Raw genomic sequence first — 21,926 nt, 5'->3', positions numbered from 1 at the left:
GTGTTCTTTAAGTTGCTAGTTTGAGATATCTTCTATTTCTTAATGAAGGAACTTATTGCAATATGTTTTCCTCTTAGGACCACTTTCATTGTATCCCATAAGATTGGGTATGGTATTCATTCATTTTCATTGATTTCTAGGAAGTCTGATTTTTTTTTATTTCTGCCTTGACCCATTGTGCATTCAATAGAGTGTTGTTTATTTTCTGTGAGTTTGTATACTTTCTGTTTTTTTATTATTATTGAAATCCAGCATTAATCCATAGTGGTCAGATAGAATATAGGAGGTTATTTGAATAACATTGTATTTATTGAGAATTGTGGCTGAGTTTGTGGTGAGTTTTGGAGAATTCTTTCTGAGGGGCTAAGAAGAAGGTATATTTTTTGTGTTTGGGAGAAATGTTTTATAATTATATTTTAGGTCTTTTTGGTTTATAATGTCTGTTACCTCCATTATTTCTCTGTTTAGTTTTTGTCTGGATAATCTCTACAATAGAGGAAATGTGGCATGAAAATCTTCTAGTATTAGTGTATGAGGTTTGATGTGTGACTTACTTTTTAGTAATGTTTCTTTTACAAATGTGGAAGCCCTTGAGTTTGGGGCATAGATTTTAAGATTTGAGGTGTCATTTTTATTTGATAAATATGAAGTATACTTCCCTTTTTTTATTAATTTTGGTGGGAAGTCTACTTTGTTAGATATAATAAAAGTTAACCTCCTTGCTTCTTGTGTCATTTATTTAGAAAATCTGTTCCCAACCCTTTACTCTGAGGCAATGCCTCTCTCTGATGTCAAGATGTGTTTCCTATATGAAGCAGAAGGATGGATCTTTTTGTCACATCCATTCTGTTATTCTGTGTCTTTTTACTAGGGTATTAAGTCCATTGATATTGAGGGATGTTAATGAACAGTGATTGTTAAATCCTGTTATTTCATTGTTATTGTCATTGTTGTTGTTGGTAGTGGTGTGTATGTTTGTGCCTGTATGTGTGAGTGTGATGTGTGTGTGTGTGTGTGTGTGTGTGTGTGTGTGTGTATGTGTGTGCTTTCCTTCCTTCTTTTGGTGTTGCTGGTAGAGATTATTCATTTCCTGTGCTTTTGTGGGTATAGTTTTCCACCTTGGATTGGCGTTTTCTTCTAGTACCTTCTGTAGGAATGTGTTTGTGAATAAATATTGTTTAAATTTGACTTTGTCCCAGAATATATTTTTTCTTCATCTATGGTGATTGAAAGCTTTACTGGGTAGAGTAGTCTGTGCTGGCATCCATGGACTCTTAGAGTCTAGTCTGCAAGACATCTTTCCAGGCCCCTCTGGTTTTTAGAGTCTCCACTGAGAAGTCAGGTGTAAGTATAATAGGTCAGGCTTTATATTTTACTTGGCCTTTATCCTTTGCAAATTTTACATTCTTTATTTGTTCAGTTTGTCTCATGATTTTATTATTATGTAGCACAGAAATTTGTTTTCTTGTGTAATCTTGTAGCTGGAGTTATCTCCAGTCCCACCTGGGCCAGCAGCCACTCAGACTCAAATAAACACACAGACGCCTGTAATATTTAAACTATTTGGCCTAATGGCTCAGGCTTCTTGCTATCTAGTTTTTATATCTTAAATTAATCCATTTCTATTAATCTATACCTTGCTATGTGGCTTGTGGCTTACCAGTACTTTGCATCCTGCTTTTCATGGAGGCAGCTGGCAGCATCTCCCTCCCTCAGCCTTCCACCTCCCAGAATTCTCCTCCTCCTTGACCCACCTACACTATCCTTCCTGCCTGGCTACTGGCCAATCAGCATTTTATTTATCAATCAATCATAGCAACATATATTTACAGCATAAAGGACATCCCACAGAACTCCCCTTTTCTAATTTTTCAAAAAGGAAGATTTTATCTTTACCATAGTAAAATTAAATATAACAAAACAATTATCAAGTAAGAATTACAGTTACAGTATATAGTCTATTTGTATTTGGCAGAATTAAAGAGATATCCAATCTATCCTCTATTTGTGAATCTAAGGTTTTAAATATAATTTATCTTTTATCATAGCTAAGGAGAATTGTAACTATCTAGTCTTCAACTACATCAAAGACCTCAGAAGGATATAATATTACCTCAGAAATAGGAGAAGGATACAAGCAACTTTTGGGAGTCTTGCAAGAGTAGATAGAGACAGTTGGCAGCCTGGACAGTCATCCAAAGTCCCTTGGTAAAGTTGGGGCACCTGTCTTCAGCCCACAGGCCTAAAGTCTCTCAGTCAATTCTCTCTGGGTCTAGTAGAACGTCTGGCAGTTTCTTCTGTGAAGCAGGAACCTGAAGGACCATTTTGCCAAGCAAAGTTCAGTGGTCACCTTCCTATGGGTCTTCCATGTCTAGTTGATCAAGCAGTCCAGGCAAGAACAGTTTCTTGCCCAAATGGCTATTTTGGCCAAAAAGAAGATAAACTCCATATAGAGTGTCTGTGATGACCATCCTCTTCTCTGAAGTAAATCAATGCTGCCAGGAGCAGATATGTTGCACTGTCCAGAAAGTCTAAATTTTTAAAAATATTTTAAATGCCATATTTTGTAGGTCTTTGAAGTGTTTGAAGATTACCTACCTAACTGAATTATATCTATGTATACCTAGAAAACTTAACATGACTATAAGTTTGACTATGATAGAAGACTAATTATTAATCTGTATTTTTAATTATCCATTACAATCTAAATGATTAACATAAGCATAATACCTTAAACAAGAGTAGAAATATATATACAGTATAACCAAATTAAGTTTAAACTTGTATCAATAAACTAAAATCTATAGCAATGTAAAACATTTTAAACAAGTTGCTCTTTAAAAAGTAGGTTCACTGATCTATCCTTATGTCCTACCATATTGACACTATCCACTTTTCTTCTTTAGAAGGAGATTGTTTTTATAATTATCCTGTTTTGAATAAAAATATTGGTTTTTCTGTCCCACACCAGAGGGCTCTTCTGATATGGACAGAAGAATCTCTTTACCTTTCCTTTTAGCAATATGCTTGGGTTTAGAGAAAGAGTGAGCCAATTCCATCTCTAAAGCCAGCTTGGTATATTTGGGAATTTGGGTGTAGCTTCTCTTCCTACTTCCTGCTAGAGGAGGGTGTTGTATTCTTATGGGGACATAAAGAAAATTTTAGGATTATAGGGTAGTCCCTGAGGCTGTATTGTCTGAGCCAGTTGCTTTGAAACCGTTCTGGATGTTGGATCATCTGGGCCACGGGGTCATCAGTGACCTTTCAGGGGGTATTGTCTGGTCAAACTTGATGTATAAATTCATAGCCTCTTGCTTTCTGTGGAAACAAAAGCAGAGCCTTCTTTCCAAAGCAACATATCTTTAGATCCAAATTTTGAAGTCAAGGTATCTTTAAAATATACATATTGTTTTAACTCAGCTGCCTTTACAATCAAATATCTCTCTGCAGTTAAAAATCTCAAAAACAACACAATCCAAATTCTCTGTGTGATATCCATCTTTCCTTGGCTTATTTTTATATTACCTTTACTGTCTCTTTAGAGACTTTATTTTTTAAAACTATCTACTTCTTTTTATAACTGTATATATCACTTTTTTGTCTCTTTCAAACCTACGTACATTTTTACACATATTGTAAACCATTTAAAGTCTTGTTACATCTGAATCTGTCTTATTGTGTAACTATTGCTTTAAACTGCATCATTACTAGGGCTAAAATAGCAGCTTTGGCTGGTGGCTCCACCCACCTCAGCTTCCCAACACGGAGATGGTAAGTTTACCCCCAGCTTCAGAGAAACCATGCTTACCACTGGAGGCAGTTGGTCTATGCCTCTGTCAAAGCAGCGTGTAGCCCAGAAACCTTTTTTTTTGTACTATCAAAGGCTAAATCCACCATGCAGCATAATGTGCTGCTTGCAGAAGTCTCATTTCTGCCATACTGCAGGTCAAGCGTGCACTCCCAGAACCTGCATAGTAGCTCAAGGCCACAGGCTGTGGCTAACTTCAGAGAGACAACTAAGAAGCTGTTTTTAGCTTCATTTTAGAATCTTCTTTTTCAGGTTTTAGGTAGAAATTCTTGCCCCACATTCTGGTGCCATTTGTAGCTGGAGTTATCTCCAGTCCCACCTGGGCTAGCAGCCACTCAGACTCAAATAAACACACAGATGCTTATATTATTTAAACTGTTTGGCCTAGTGGCTCAGGCTTCTTGCTATCTAGTTCTTATATCTTAAATTAACCCATTTTTATTACTCTATACCTTGCCATGTGGCTCGTGGCTTGCAAGTACTTTACAGCCTGCTCCTCATGGCAGTGACTGGCAGCATCTCCCTCCCTCAGTCTTCCACCTCACAGAATTTTCCTCCTCCTTGTCCCACCTACACTATCCTTCCTGCCTGGCTACTGGCCAATCAGCGTTTTATTTATCAATCAATCATAGTAATATGTATTTACAGCATACAGGACATCTCACAGCATAATCTTTTTTGGTGTTTTGTAAGTGTCTTGTACCTTTATAGGCATGTACATCTTTAGGTTAGAAAAATTTTCTTCTAGGATTGTGTTAAAATGTTTTCTGGGCCTTTGCGATGTGATTCTTCCCATTAGTTTGTTCCTATTAATTTTAGATTTGGTCTTTTCATAGTTTTTCAGAGTACCACGATGTTTTGTGTAAAGAATTTATTAGGTTTAACATTTTTTGACAGATATATCAATTCCTTCTATCCCATATCATATGCTAGAGTCTGTATTTCATGTATTCTGTTGGTGATGCTTGTGTCTGTACTTCCTGTTCACTTACCTAGATTTCCATCTTCAGGATTCCCTCAGTTTGCATGTTCTTTATTCCTTGTATTTCTATTTTAATGTCCTATACAGTTTTCTTTATTTCCTTCATAGTTTTGTTTTTTTTTTCTTGAGTTTCTTGGCTTTCTCTAAAGTATTTATTGATTTCCTCATGTTGTTTGTTTATGTTTTACTGGATTTCTTTAAGGGGCTTATTCATTTCCCCCTTTTCTCAATACATGATGTGGGTTTTATTAAGGGTTTATTTTCAGTTCATAAAGAATTATGCAACCCCTTTGAAATCCTGTGTGTTTGAGACTCCCAGTGTAATATGTTCTGGCAATAATTTTATTTCTCTTTTTAATTAAGAATTGTTTTATTCATTTTACAAACCAACCATAGATCCCCCTTTCTTCCTTCCTCCTGCCCACCCAGCCTTCCCGTCAACCCACACCCCATTCTCTCCTCCAAAAAGGTAAGGCCTCCCGTGGGGAGTCAGCAGAGTCTGGTGCATTCAGTTGAGAGTCTGTGCAAGTTGTTCTTTCTTAGATAGTCAGTTACACATATCCAGCTCATACACCAGGGATGGATGATGATCTTACTCTCAGGGGAAGGGGACTTAAGCAGATCAAGCAACATAACTGTCTCCCTTTTTAAGGAACTCATCATCTTTCTAAAGTTGATTTAAAGCCAATTTCTTGGCCTTCAATTGTGTTTGTCTTTTTTTGGATGTCTATTTTCCCCTGGTTCCTGTTTCTTCTCTGATTTTCTGTGTGATTAGCTTGAAGTTCTGGTCACCAGTGAGTCTTCTGATCTAGTAGGATGGCTACCTGGGGATGAGGTTCTCTATGGACCTCTAGGATTCTGGGTGCCACTTTGCCTCTGGGGTTTTAGGACCTGGCATCAGCACTGATAGAGTAAGGTGTAGGAGTCCTAAGTATCAGTGTGTCCTCTGTTAAAACAGGTTTTTATGCCAACATTTTGATCTGGGATATAGTGATAAACGGGGTGTAGGCTATTGGAAAAAGGCTGGCTGGGCTCTAACCAACTGTTATGGGGGTGCACATGGTGCCTTACTTGGGGTTTGGGACACAAGCATCTTTCCTGGTAGAGTAAGAGACTTCTGCTAGAGTTGTGGGCTGGGATATGTAGATAAGTGGAAAAGGGTTGTTGGGCAAAGATGGCCAGGCTCTGAGAACGCATTGGTGGTCTGTGGGTGGGGTCTTACTTGGGGTTCTGGATATTGGCATGTCCTCTGGTAGAGCAGGAGGCCTTGAAATTACTCTTGTGTTTTAGTGTGTACTATCATGAATAATGTTTTGTCTGTAATTTATCATATATTTGTTGTAATATTTTCTTGTGCACCCCAATAAAGATTATCTGAGGATCAGAGGGAAAAGCCACCCACTATATTAAACATAAAAGTCAGGCAATGGTAGTACATGACTTTAATCCTAGCATTCAGGAGGCAGAAATCCATCTGGATCTCTGTGAGTTCAAGGCCACACATGTTGAAACATGCCTTTAATACCAGCCACTAGCCATAGAGATCTTCTGGTCTGTACAGACAGACAGGAAGTGATTTAGCTGGGTGAAGAGATGAAGTGAGTTGGCAGAACAGAAAGACATATAGGCATGGGTATACAGAAAGTAAGTCTCATTGAAGACTGAGGTGTCAGTGAGGTAAAGTTGCCTGTGGCTTGTCCTATACCTCTGATCTCTCAGTTTTAACCCCAATATCTGGCTCCATGTCAGAGTTTCTTTGGCTTTTTCTCTCCTGGTGGAAGTGGGCTGTCTCTGGATTCCCATCTCCAACTACTACCACTCTATGTACCTGCTTTGAAACTCCCTCTGACTTCTACTATTCTAAGCAGTCTGCAGAGAATTTTTTGCCACGTTAAAAAATGGGAAACACTCTTACAATGGAGGAATTTTGGTCTCTGTTTGATAACACATTAGGTAGTCTGAAAATGGAACAATTAAATGAGAGAATAATTATAGTTGATGGGATTTACATAATGTCAATTATGAATATTATTTGTTTAAGCATTTGGACCATTAAAAGGTTTGGTTAATCTGAGTGCCAAGATAAAAGTTTTACAAAGACTTGTTAAAACTAATTATAGAGAAATCCATGCCCAGAGAGAAGAATTTAAAGGTGAACCTATCTTAGCATTGAATTATATGATTACAGAGAAACAGTCTAAGGTTTCCAGACAGCAAACATTAATCTATGCAGTAACCTTACAGGAACTTCCAAATGCTGAAGGCTGTGAATGAGCTAAATGGACTCCAATGGAAATGTTAGATTTGAGGAGATTTAAAGAAGCTATAGTATCATATGGTATATATTCTCCATTTGTAAAGCAGATGTTAAGCTCATGGTCAACTTGTAATAGAATTATTCATCAGGACTGACAAGATTTGGTTATAGCAGTCCTACAGGTTGGGAGACAGTTACAATGGATGACTTGGTGGAAAGATGAGGCAAACACTATAGAACAATGATATAGGGCTAATAGTATTGAAATTTCTCCAAATGAACTTCTTGGAGAAGGTGAATACACGGATATACCAAGACAATCTTCATATGATAACCACATCATAATTCTATGTTGCATGGTAGCCATGGGTGTGTGGACAGCACTGAAGAAACAGTAAAGAAAATTGAGTCATTTATGAAAGTAATACAGTGCCCAAAAGAAACCTTCATGGATTTGTTACAAAGGTTGTTTTCAGCAATAAATAGAATAATACCAAGTCCAGAAACTAGACACATAATAATTGAATCTCTGGCTTTTGAGAATGCGAATGCACAATGAAAAAGGGTAATTAGGCCATTAAAGGCAAGATCAGCAGACTTGGAGAAATGGATCCAAGATACAATTAATATTGAATCTCATGACAATGTTTATATGTGGATAAGAGAGGTGATTTCAAGAGATCTGAAGAAAAATAATAATGTCACATGCTTTAATTGAACTAAAAAAAAACATCTAAAAAGGGACTGCAAACAGGGCATTCCTAGAAACTTTGTTTCCTCAAGGAACAATGGCAACAGAATACCCCTCCCTTCTGGATTATGGCAGAAGGTGTGGTAAAAGCAAATGAATGCAGAGTAACAAGGACAAAGTAATCCTTGGTCTTTTTCTTCAGAAAACTCCCTGAGGGGCCTCTAGCAGGCCCCAATGGCACATTTTGTTTAGCCCTTTCCTTCCATCATAGAAGAAATCCCTCCTTAGAGCAATTAAATAAACAAATGCCTATAGTAATAAACCATACTGCTTTGGGTGATAAAAAAGCTATAGCAGAGAGAACAGTAAAATCAGGAGAAACTATAAAGTGAATTTTTGGCAAATTTCTATAAATGAACAAAGACCAAGAAAAATAGTAAATTGGTCTATTGGTATATCACATATAAAATTTCATAAGTCTTCTTAAATGTTTTTCTGCTCTTCTCTACATACACTGAATACAAATGGTCTTTATGTAGCCCCAGTTCAATTAAACTTTAAAGCTGGCTTTGGAGTTGGAGGGTGGCTTTCTCCTTCTCTAACCCCTAGCATGCTTATTAAAGGGAAATCCAAAATCTCTATATCATGTCTGAAAGGCCACTTGATATGGGACAGAAGAAACACCAAAATTAAAGAACCGTTCATAATTTCTTGGTTTTATTTTAATTCTTTAAAGTTTTTCTTAAGGTATGACTTTTATATCAAAATTCATAAGATTAATTGTAGTGGGTAGCCATTCCAGCTTTGATCTGGAAGTTCCAACCCCCATTGAGACTTCGGCAACTGTCACGCCTACAAGGCGGGGCGAAAGGAGGCGCCTGGGGACCTGAGATCTGGATCGGCGGGCGCTCTCTCTGTTGCGGGACCTTGGACTGGAGAGGTGTACCAAGCAGAGCTCCAGAGAACACCGCTGGACTGCGATACACCTTCCCCAGACTCTGCGACCTACCTATCCCTTAATTTGTAAGTTACGCCATTAAATAAATCTCCTTTTATCTACGTGGAGTGGCCTTAATAATTTCACCAATATCTGGCGCTCACGTGGGGCAAATTCCAAAGGCCTGGGTGGCTCCCACCCTCAGCCTCCTCCCTGGCTAGCGGGTACCTAAACCCGCCTGCAAAGTTCCATATAACCAGGGAACGCCTACAGGGTTCCATTCCCTAAAGAGGGAGCAGCTAGTCCGGTCTCAGTTCCCTAGCTTAGCCCCGAGACCAGCGACAGAGGCACTCCCCGGCTTCCCGAGTGCCGGCGCCAGCTTCGGCTCCCGCCATCTTGACTCCAGCGAGCTGCAGTCAGCCAAGATCACCAGCAGGCCCTGCTTTGGAGCTGTACCAACGCCACCTGCTGGCTGAAAAGTACTACTACACCCCCCCAAAAACCACGAAAGGTAAGCAAAGGCACCTGATAATTTTACACCTTAAAATTGACTAACAAATTTTGAGTAATTCTTGTAATATGGCTGACAACATTACCTCACAAGAATTCGAAAACCTTTTTGCTTGTATGATGAATGACATCTTACTGGAAATATACGACCTTCCTAAGGCATATCTGGCCTGTACCATTTTGGCATTCATTGTAATAATCCACACAGTGTTCAAACACTGGTTTAATAACAAGAACAAAGATGAGTCATTATTGGGACTGATACAGGCTTTAAGCGAGAGCAATGAAGGCTTACAGAAAAAGATTCTATCTCTGGAATCTGCTTTAAGGGATAGCAATGAGACCTTAGAGAGAAAGATTCTTTCTCTGGAATCTGCTGATCAGGATTTACAAAACAGGCTTGTACCAAAAATTGATCTTATTGATAATAAATGTGAATATTTAATGGACAGAACACTAACTCTCCAGACACTATATAAGGAAGAAAGATTATCATTAATTGATAAGATAAGGTCCATGGAATCATGTGTTTCTGAGGAACATAAAAACTTCTATGATTCCATGAGGAATCTGGAGTCCCTTGCCAGAGAGGAGGCTCACTCCATAGAACAGACCCTAGGTGCTCGTTTGCAGGCCTTAGAAGAAACTCTCAGTAAACATGACAAGGGACCTAATAAGCAGAAGGGCAAGACCATAGAGGTTGTAACATCTCCAAATGGCTCTCACACAATGGCTTATCCTGTTATCATCCATGAGAAGCCAGCGGATGACACACACCCCGAGCCATATACTACATATACATTACAACCAATTTCAACAAGGGACTTTAAAAATATAAAGGAAGCAGTAGTTACATATGGGATACACTCCACGTACGTAAAACAGATGTTAAATTCGTGGTCTACCTCACATAGAATCATCCCAGATGACTGGCATCAGTTAATTTCAGCTGTTCTAGAATATAGCCAGCAGCTACAGTGGAAAAGCTGGTTGAGAGAAGAGGCAAAAATTTTAGAACAACAAGGTAAACTCAGAGGTTTTGTGATCTCCCAAGATCAAATACTTGGTGAGGGATGTTTTGCTGACAGGAATGTACAAGCCATTTATGATGAGCATACAATATCCCTATGCCGTACAGCAGCTCTAAACGCTTGGGAAAAAATTCCAGAACCTGGAAAACCAACTGAGGTATACACAAAGATATTTCAGGGACCACATGAACCCTTCACTGATTTTTTACAAAGACTGAACACAGCTATAACAAGAGCTGTATCAGATAAAGAATTAAGAAAAGTATTAACTGAGTCCTTGGCATTCGACAATGCTAATGCAGAATGCAGAAGAATACTTACACCATTAAAGATCAGATCAGCTCCTTTGGAAGAATGGATTCAGTATACTAATGGTGTTGAGTTTCGTAACTACAGTAATGAGGCTTGGATAGGAGAGACAAATCCCAGAGGTGAAAGAAGGCCCCGTGTTACCAAATGTTTTACATGTGGTACACCAGGTCATATAAGTAAAAACTGTACGTGGGGTACTCCTAGGAGTAATATTCCTTTTAGGAATAGCCTAAACAGGAGACCCCAACCACCTCCCGGATTATGTAGAAGGTGTGGCAAAGGCCGACATTGGACCAGTGAGTGCAGATCAAAAATAGATATACGAGGTAACCCTTTACTGGCGGGAAATGCCTCAGGGGGCCTCTTGCAGGCCCCCAAATCCAATGTAGTACGAACATTCCCAGCCACTGTGGAAGAAATTCCTCTCCAAGACAACTGAATAAACCAATGCTTAATGTAAAAACCGATACTGCAATGGATGATAAAACAGCTCTGATGGATGGATCACAGTTTACAAAGAACACTATAAAACAAATATTTTGGCAGACTTCCATAAATGATCAAAGACCAAAGCTTAGAATTCGAATTAATGGCCTGGTTATGGAGGGACTGGTAGACACAGGTGCAGATGTGACTATAATTACACCAAAATCATGGCATCCAAATTGGCCTCTTCAAGAGGTAGATGTCCAACTTTTAGGGATTGGCACCCTATCTCAGATAAAACAGAGTTCGAGATGGGTTGAATGCATAGGGCCAGAAGGACAGAGAGGAAGGCTGAAGCCATATGTAGCAAATGTAGCAGTAAATCTTTGGGGCCGAGATCTGTTACAACAGTGGAATACCCAGATTAAAATTCCTACACTTTCAGAAAAAGAATACAGACAAATGCATGTTTCTAGGAATAATATCATCACATGCTATAAAAATCAGGCACCAACCATTCAGGCTGTTCACAAACAGAGCACAACTGCTATTGAACCCTCAGAAGTACCAACTGCCTTACCTTTAAAATGGCTAACTAATAAACCTGTCTGGGTTGGACAATGGCCTTTGACAAAAGACAAGCTACAAGCTTTAGAACAGCTGGTTCAAGAGCAGTTAAATGCTCAACACATTGAAGAATCTACCAGCCCTTGGAATTCTCCTGTATTTGTTATTAAAAAAAAGTCTGGTAATTGGAGAATGCTGACAGATCTGAGAGCTATTAATAAAGTAATTCAGCCAATGGGCTCCCTACAGACTGGGATGCCCTTGCCCTCTCTGCTACCTAAAGAATGGCCTATAATAGCTATTGACTTAAAAGACTGTTTCTTTACCATACCCTTACAAGAAAATGATAGAGAAAAATTTGCCTTCACAGTACCTAATTATAACAATTCTCAGCCAGTCAAGAGATATCAATGGAAGGTCCTCCCACAGGGAATGTTAAACAGCCCTACCTTGTGCCAATACTTTGTGCAGAAACCATTGGAGATAATTCGTGTAAAGTTTCCACAATCCATAATTTATCACTATATGGATGATATCCTATTAGCTGATCCAAAGTTAGATACATTAGAAAGCATGTTTGAAGAAGTGAAAAAAGTTTTGCCTCGCTGGGGACTGCAAATTGCTCCTGAAAAAATACAAAGAGGAGATTCTATTAACTACTTAGGATATAAGATAGAGCTACAAAAAATTAGACCCCAAAAGGTACAGCTAAGGAGAGATCGGTTGAAGACTCTTAATGATTTTCAAAAGTTATTAGGAAGCATTTCCAACTTACTGGGCATCATGGGAATACCCAAAGATGGACTACAAAATTTGGCTAATACCCTAGAAGGGGACAAAGAATTAAATAGTCCAAGAGAATTATCAGCCGAAGCTGAGAAGGAATTGGCTCTAGTAGAAAAGACAATTCGAGAAGCACATGTGGATCGTGTGGATCCAGAACTTAAATGCATTCTTGTCATATTCCCCTCCAGACATTCCCCAACAGGTATTTTGATGCAGAGGGAAGATATTATATTGGAATAGATATTCCTACCACGTAAACCAAATAAGAAATTAAAGACTTATATAGAAAAGATTTCTGATTTGATTCAAAAAGTTAAACTAAGACTTCGCCAGTTGACAGGAATGGACCCAGCAGAAATTGTAGTACCTTTAACTAATGAAGAAATTTCATCACTATGGAAAGATAATGAATACTGGCAGAGAGCCTGCAGTAACTTTTTGGGAGAGATTAACAACCACTATCCCAAAAGCAAGAGAATAGAATTCATAAAGAAGACTGAATGGGTCCTTCCTCACATTGTACAACAAAAGCCAATTTCTGGAGTCCTCACATTCTATACTGATGCAAATAAATCAGGGAAAGCAGGATATAAATCAGGAGACTTAAGTAAAGTGGTACAAAGTCCATACAGCTCTGTACAAAAGGCAGAACTGTATGCCATTCTTATGGTACTGATGGACTTCACAGAACCCCTCAATATAGTCACTGACTCTCAATATGCAGAGAGAGTTGTTTTACATATTGAAACTGCTGAATTTATTCCTGATAATACAGAATTAACTTCATTATTCATACAATTGCAGGAAATCATCAGAAAAAGGGAACATCCTATATATATAACACATATCAGATCCCATACAGGTCTGCCAGGACCTCTAGCACAAGGTAATGATGAGATTGATCAGTTACTAATAGGTAATGTGCTAGAAGCTTCAGAATTTCATAAGAAATGCCATGTAAATAGCAAAGGTTTGAAGAAGGATTTCTCCATCACTTGGCAACAGGCTAAGGATATTGTGAAAAAATGTCCTACTTGTTCCATCTATAACCAACTTCCATTACCTGCAGGGAGCAATCCAAAAGGTATACAAAGAAATGAAATTTGGCAGATGGATGTGTTTCATTTTGCAGAATTTGGAAGATTAAAGTATGTACATCATACCATTGACACCTATTCAGGATTTCAGTGGGCAACTCCTATGAGTTCTGAAAAGGCTGATTCTGTGATTACACACCTATTAGAAGTTATGGCCATCATGGGAATACCTGTACAAATTAAGACAGACAATGCCCCAGCATATGTCTCCAATAAAATGAGACAATTCTTTGCTTATTACAATATAAAGCATGTTACAGGTATACCACACAATCCCACAGGCCAAGCAGTCATAGAAAGATCCAATCGAACTTTAAAAGATATGCTAAATAAACAGCAATGGGTAACAATGACTCCTAGAAATAGATTGCATAGTGCTTTATTAACCTTGAATTTTCTCAATGCTGATGAGAAAGGAACAACAGCTGCAGAGAGACATTGGACGACAGACAAAACTCCTGAGCTAAACCAACCAGTTTATTTCAAGGATGTGCTGACCTCAGAATGGAAACCTGGATATGTTCTACGTTGAGGAAGGGGTTTTGCCTGTGTTTCTGCAGGAGAAGAAAAGCTATGGATACCAACAAAATTAATAAAAATTCGATTCGAACAGGAAAAACCCCTTGATGAGGAGAAGTAAAAGATCATCCACCAATGTGACATCTCTACAAGTTGTAAGAAAAATTTAACAATCAAAGGTTGGGGTAGGGTTCTGTTTTTGTCTTTCCAGGATGATGGAAATACCCATCTTACAGAAGTCATAAGGCCTTGGATATCCGGATGTTTACAGCAGAAAGAAAGAATCTATTGGTACCAATCTACACACGGTAAAATCTCACTGTCTAATATCTATCTCTCTATCAATCTAGAAAAGTTGTGGTTCCAATTCAATTATAAGCCAAGCTGACTTTGGAGATGGAATTGGCTCACTCCTTCTCTAAACCCAAGCATATTGCTAAAAGGAAGTTTGAGAGATTCTTCAGTCCCATATCTGAAGAGCCCTCTGGTGTGGGACAGAAGGAAACCAATAAAAAGGGACCATTGTCTTCTAGATTCTAACTCTCTCCATGCTTACTCTTGATTTCTCAGAATCCTTTCTTACATGCTATGTCCTCTTTAAATCCAAACCTTCCATTTTGATAACAAATAAGTTTTTCTAATAGCAATCTCAGAAGTCTCCAGAAGGAAGATGGGGCCCCAACAACAACTCTACCCAATCCAGAATGATGCCATGGTAATCATCATCATACTACACTTCTTACCAGAATTTCAGACAATCTTACCCATTACTCTAAGACTTGCTGCAGAACCTACAGTTAGTCTAACTGAGATTTAACTATCTGAGCTTTCTCACAGTACCCAACAGAGATAACATCACCCCCTAAACAGCAGGAAGTAATTCTAAGAAAACGACGCCCCTTCTCCCTTAGGTTTCATAATGCTCAGGGTTATGGATGATGGTTATAGGGTTGGGGGTGGAAGGAAATATTAAACTCAGTATTCTAAAAAAAAAAAAATGAAAAGAAGAAATGGAATGGATAGGTATAAGGTATTATGGTAGATTATTATGTATACTAGTAAACAAATTTAGTAAAATAGCAGCCTTAAATAATTTGCACTGTAATTTGCACTGTTATGGATTCTTATATGTTGATACAAATGTAAACTATTTTTATATTCCTGTTTAAGATAATTTGTATATTGATACAAATACAGAACTATATTTGTTATAATGTACATATATTTCTACTCTTATTTGAAATACTTGTATATTGATACAAATGTAAATTTATGTCTGTCATACTTTATGTAGGTTCTACTTCTGTTTAGGATATTCGGTATATTGATATATATTTAAGATTATTGTCATATTGCATATCGCACTATATACTCCTACCTCTGTTATATCTTGTGTATTGTCACAATTTTGAAGTCATCGTTCTTTACCATACACTCGCTTATAGACTGTTTACCTTGTTTACGTGAAGCCTTAGTCCTTAGGTTATTTCGGTAGATAAGACTTATAGATTTATAGTCACCTATGCTTGTCATCTCTATAGTTACCTTAGTTAGGTTATCCAGATTTACAGATACATAGGTCAGATGGACAGGTAATCTTCAAACACTTCATAGACCTAGAGAATATGGCATTTAAATAACTTAGAATTCTGTTGATGTGAGACATAATTGCTCCTGGCTGCACCAATTTGATCCCGAGAGAATGTTGGGCTTCTAAGACATTTCCATTTGGAAGTTTGTCTTCTTGGCACAAAATGGCCTACTGGGCAAAGAACTGCCCTTGCCTCGACGGCTGACAGTACTAATGCAATGCTATCCTTTCTGGACAAGCGGGACACAAGGAAAGCGACCACTGTACTCTGCCAAGACAGGGTAAGATGGTCTTTCAGAATTCCTGCTTCTGAAAATGGTCTGTCAGATACTTTAGGCCTGTAGCCAATTTGAATGCACCAACAATGCTGAGAAACATTAGGTGACTGTCCAGGCTGCCAGCTGTCTCCGTCTACTCTCGCAAGATTCCCGAAAGTTGCTTGCATCCATCTACCATTTCTCAGGTACCATTATATTCCTTCTCAGGTCTTTGATGGGATTGAAGACTAGCAGTTATAGTTACAACCTAGTAGATAGAACATATTAAGTATTAGATTCAGGTTCTTTAGGATAGGACACCTTTTGGAATGATCTTTGTAACATGCCATTTACCTATGCTCTATACTTCTCTGGATTATAGTATGTGTTTCTTGCTTGATATTGTTTGCATTGGTTGTAGTTCCATCTTATCTAGGTCATTATCCCTCATTATTCCTGGACTATATTTGATAACCATTCCTTTGTATATAGTCTTGTATTAGGTTAGAACTTTCTTATTTAGACAAAAAGGGGGAGATGTAGTGGGTAGCCATTCCAGCTTTGATCTGGAAGTTCCAACCCCCATTGAGACTTCGGCAACTGTCACGCCTACAAGGCGGGGCGAAAGGAGGCGCCTGGGGACCTGAGATCTGGATTGGCGGGCTCTCTCTCTGTTGCGGGACCTTGGACTGGAGAGGTGTACCAAGCAGAGCTCCAGAGAACACCGCTGGACTGCGATACACCTTCCCCAGACTCCGCGACCTACCTATCCCTTAATTTGTAAGTTACGCCATTAAATAAATCTCCTTTTATCTACGTGGAGTGGCCTTAATAATTTCACCAATAATTAATAAGTGTATATATATTAAATTTTTGTCATGATATTAATGGCCACGTAGAGTATGAACTAATTGTAGAAAAATGGCTTCATCTAGCAGCCTGTACATGTTTTTATGTTTGAGCCTCTATCAGTTTTCTGCAAGGAATCATGACCACACCTAATAGCAAATCTGAAGTCTCCAAAAAGATGATGGGGCCCCACAACAATTATTCCATCAGGATGATGATAATAACACTAAGCTGACAAACACAAACTAAAGATCAGTTTTGGACTACCGACTGTTCAGGACAATTTTGAAATGGCTAGATGAGATGATCCAGTGTCACAGACTACTCAAGCAAGGACTTGAGACAAGCCTTATAGTTTAGCATTATGCAGAGACTAGACAACAAATGATACAGCTACCCCTCCCAGGACTTGAGAGTTAACTCAAAAGTTTTCTTTTTAGGATCCCCTAAATGTGTCTTCACCCCCAAGCAGCAGGAAGTAATTTTAAGAACATTATACCCACATTCCCAAGGGTTGGGGTGGGTGGTTTTTGGTCATTTTATGGGTTTTTGGATAGTTGTCAATTCTTAGAACGTGTTGGTTACAAGATGTTATTGTTAATGGTCAGGAGAAATACTAAACAAAGGATATTAGATTCAAGGTTCTTCTACCATTGCAAATAAGATGTGTGTCCTACTGTTTCCATTGTTTTTAAGAAGCACCATGACAATGGTAACTCTTATATAAGAAAACATTTAATGGGGTAGCTCACTTACATTTCAGAGATTTAGTCCACTATTGTCATGGAGAGAAGCAAGTCGATGTGCAGGCAAGATATCAAGTCCCTCATATCTTGATCCAAAGGCAACAAGAAATGGTCTGAGTCACTGGGAATGGCTTTAGCATATATGATGAGACCTCAGAGCCCACCCCACAGTGGAACCCTTCCTCCAACAATGCTACATATACTCAAACAATGCTATACCTGTTATTACTGCCACTTCCTTTGGTGAGCTATTTTCTTTCAAGTGACCAAAATTTGGTATATTAAATGAAGCCAAAATGTGTTGTGGAATATTATTTTAACTATGTCAAGATGTGTTACCTTTGTTTACATTGCAGAATATTACTTTATCTATGTAAATGTGTGTTACATTTGTTTATGTTGCAGAATATTACTTTATCTATGTAAATGCATTACATTTGTTTATATTGCATTTGTTTAAATATGTACCTCTGTGTTGTATTTGTTTTATTTTGCCTCCCTAATATAACTAATAATGAGTCTTTGTGTCATGATTTGGGAGCTGGTTTAGAAAGGCTGCTCAAATAATGATATTCTATTGTTACTAGATTTATTCTGTAGTGTTAGTTTACATTATTTTCTCCAACTGAAAACTTTTGCTATATCAAAATAATAGGCAAGAGCAAATTTTTATCCACAAGCAATTCAAATTTTGTGTATATTTACCTACTGAATCTATAATTAACACTAAAGAAATTTGGAAAAGCTATATGGAAACCTGCTACTTTAGAAGCTTCTTAAATAATTTAAATTGTGTTATGACATATGCTACCAAGTAAAATCTCACGTACCAGGAATTGGTTACATATTGTGAGTTGTTAGTCAAAAAGTTCCCAAAGACCCTCCCCCCCCAAAAAAATTAGTCATTGCTATTGGGTACCATCCACAACCTGATGGTAAGACTTTATTTTTGAAAGCAGAACTTAACTTATATCATTGAACATGGAGAAACGGAGCTGGTATACGTCAGAAAGCTTCATCTCTACTGATTACCATTAATAGTGCTGGAAAGGTACTGAACACTCTACAAAAGAAGAAGACCAACCATCAGTCTCAAAAATCTATAAATCCCATGACCTACAACACGACATACTTTCAAGATATATTGGTACAATGAAGGCACAAACCTTATGGGAGTGATCAACAACTTTTTAATTGGATTTAATCCAACTCCATCAGATGGAACCCATGGCAGACACTGATAATGAGACCAAGAACCTGATTCTACATAGGTCATAGACTTATGATAAAATCTGTTACTATTATTCTGCTAAATGAACAAAGCAATAAAATGATTCCTGATGACATATTGCTATGCCAATAGATCAGTGCATTGCTCAATTGTCATCAGAAAAGCTATGCTTTTACAGTAGATGGTAATTAACACAGAGACTCACAACTGGACAATGTGTGTTCAGTGAGAAACTTGGAGAACTCCTTCCAAAACAGAATGTTTTCATAAAACCCATGTACCCATGGCTCTGAAATCTATGAAGAACAGGAGATGGATCAATAGTAGGAGCCATAATTGTTAGATGACTTCAAGGAATCAAAGAATTCCAGACACAAGAGAGTTTGTACATGTATGACCTCATAGAGGCCAAACAAAATTCCAGCACAGAAAAAGAGAAGTGGACACAAGTTCTCACTACTAACCAAGAAGCTGCATGTGATTGATACCTTCTAGGAAAGGAAAGTCACTTTTTTCCAATGAAGTGTTACTGGGGGTATCAACCATATTCTAATCTAGCCCTCATACCCAGGTGTAGTTGGCAAACTTAAAACAAACACCAGGTTTATTTAGTGGTAGAGAGAGGATTTTTACTGAATTTTGGTTAGGTTAGGGTTTTGTTTGTATTTTTATTTGTGCTTTTCTTTTTAGAAAGAGAGAATAATTTTGAGTGGATAGGAAAGAGGCTAGGAACAGGAAGGTGTTAGGGGTATGGTGAAAATTATTGTCAAATACATTACATGAAAAAAATTGAATAAGAATACATGAAAAGAATTTCTAAAAAGTAAAAAGGTCTCAGGGGAAAGAGATGAACAGTGTAAAAATGGGCTATATTGAAAACAGGGCAATATCTCTGACCCAACAATTCTCAAGAAAAGAATTTAAAATAGCAGTGAAAGGGAATCTGTGGCTGCTATATAGAACTGAACTGTATTGCAAAATAAAAAAAATATAAAAATAAAAAAATAACAGTGAAACATCTTTTAAATTGGTCACCATCTTCAAAATTAAGAAAATGAACATTAAAATTACTTTGATTTTATCTTACTTCTGTGAGAATGTCTATTATCAAGAAAGCAACCAACAACAAATATTGGTGAGGATAAATGTTTGTGAATATGTGGGGAAAGGGAAACCTCATTAACTCTTAGTGTGATTGCAAAATGGTGTGTCCACTGTGGAAAACAGTGTGGAAAATTTATTTCATGGCCCAGATACTACTCCTTGGAATATGACCAAAGAGCTTGGTATCCTAATATGCATATTCTTCCTTAGCCATGCTCATTGCTTCTCTATTAACAATAGCTAAGAAATGAAAACTAATGAAATGCCCTTCAATTAATGAATGACTAATGGAAATGTGGTACATACATGCAATAGAATTCTACTCAGCTGTGGAGATAAATGACTTTATGAAATTTTCAGGGAAAATCAGTGGAACTAAAAGTATTATAGTGATTGAGTCACAGAAATACAAATGTTAAATGTTCTCTTTTATTTGTGCTTTCTGGCATTGAGTCTGTAGATATGCATTTATAACCTGGAGTAACTGCAGAACAAAGAGAGTAAAACAGGACCAATTGGGGAAGTAACCTTTACATATTGGAATTAAAGCAGGTACTACAAAGGGAGAAATAGAATAAACAGAAGGGGGCTTTAACTGAGAAGGGGTCACAAAGGGCAATATAGAGTTAAAGAGAGGAAAGACGGATAAATACTACCAAGGATGTTTGAAAACACACAGAGAATCTTATTATCTCATACTTATCTAAGGTCACATACAATGTAAATAAATTAACATGTATTTTAAAGATGGTATCCCATTTATAAATAATAATCCCCATGTGCCATAGACTATATAATAAAACCCCAATATCATGCATGAAAAACCTCCTCTCAAGGTTTTAGTCAAGTTAGTCCATGTGACCGCCAAAACAATATCAATGTTGTTGCCCTTGACTCATTGACTCATAGAACTTGAAGATAACACTCTGTTGCAGAAACCACAATACACTTCACACCCAGAATTGGGAGGAATTGAACTGAAATTGACCTGGAACATCTTCTGTGAGAGGTGGCTTACATAAATTTAAATCTGCCAAGGGAGAAGAACAATCTCTCGCCTTATCCAGGTGTGACATCTGTGAACCACAACAATAAGTTGACTGGCAAACATCTACTATGGTGCAATAGTGGAACTTCCATCCTGGGGATCTCAAGAGCTGTCAAATAGGATTTAAGACACACTCAACAAGTACCATGTCTGGTACTGTGAACATTGACAAACAACTGGGCCTGGAGAGGGCATAGATCCAAGATGTGAACTTGCTACTGCCAGTTTCCTAAACCAGTATTCTTTCTAGATGTTTCTTAAATGACTACAAATGTAGTTCTCACCTCTCATCAAAGAAACTTCTTTTTGCAATATATGGAGACTTTCACAAAGTCCAGAACTGGTCAGAATGCAGAGAATAATGGTGTGTAAGGTGCCTAACCACAACTGACACAATTGCAATGAATCTATTCAACCTAAGGCTTGGGAAAAACCACAGAAGAGGGGACAGAAATCTCACAAAGGTCCAGGATTCCTATTGGTAGGATACATCCCTTCAACCTGACAGGGAAATGCACCCATGAACTCTCAATAGTATATTTATGCAAATGAACCAGCATAATGGAACCAGTTGGTACACACATAAGGACAGGGGAAATTCTACATGGTCTTATCTATAGATGAAGGAATACATCAGGTTAATGGTTACTGAAAGAGGGAGCATCAGAGGCATCAGAAAGATAATTCCCATAAAGTGCTCAACACAGGATTCATTCATGTACACACAGAACTAAAAGGACTCAGTAGATTATATGTATGTATACACATACCAATGAAAATCAAAGAAGAGATCATAAATATGGGAAAGGGGAGATATTACAGGGGGAGAAGGAGGATGTGTTTCTTTTAGGGCAGCTAAGGAACTAAGTTTCTCAAAAATAATCACTATTTTTAAAAAAATAACTACACATGGCAACGTTTTCTGTGATATCTGTAATGTTTTTGCACATTTGAAACCATTCTGAGAGCTAAATTGTATTAGAAAACATTTAAAATTAAGCCCCATTTCTATGTCTGATTACTTGTATATTGTTTGCGGCCATGAAGTCAGGCTCACAAATGCTATAGAATGATATCTGAATGAACTCATAATTGCTTAACACAACAACCTTTGACTACTTGTTCCAATATCTATTTTTCCTGTAAGTAGCTAGTTTTCTAATGAACTTTGTGGTTA

This window comes from Peromyscus californicus, unplaced genomic scaffold (genome assembly GCF_007827085.1).
Source record: "Peromyscus californicus insignis strain IS unplaced genomic scaffold, ASM782708v3 Scaffold_4__1_contigs__length_199733344, whole genome shotgun sequence".
Classification (NCBI taxonomy): Eukaryota; Metazoa; Chordata; class Mammalia; order Rodentia; family Cricetidae; genus Peromyscus; species Peromyscus californicus.
The sequence above is the reverse complement of the archived record's forward strand: the minus strand, read 5'-3'. Positions refer to the sequence as shown.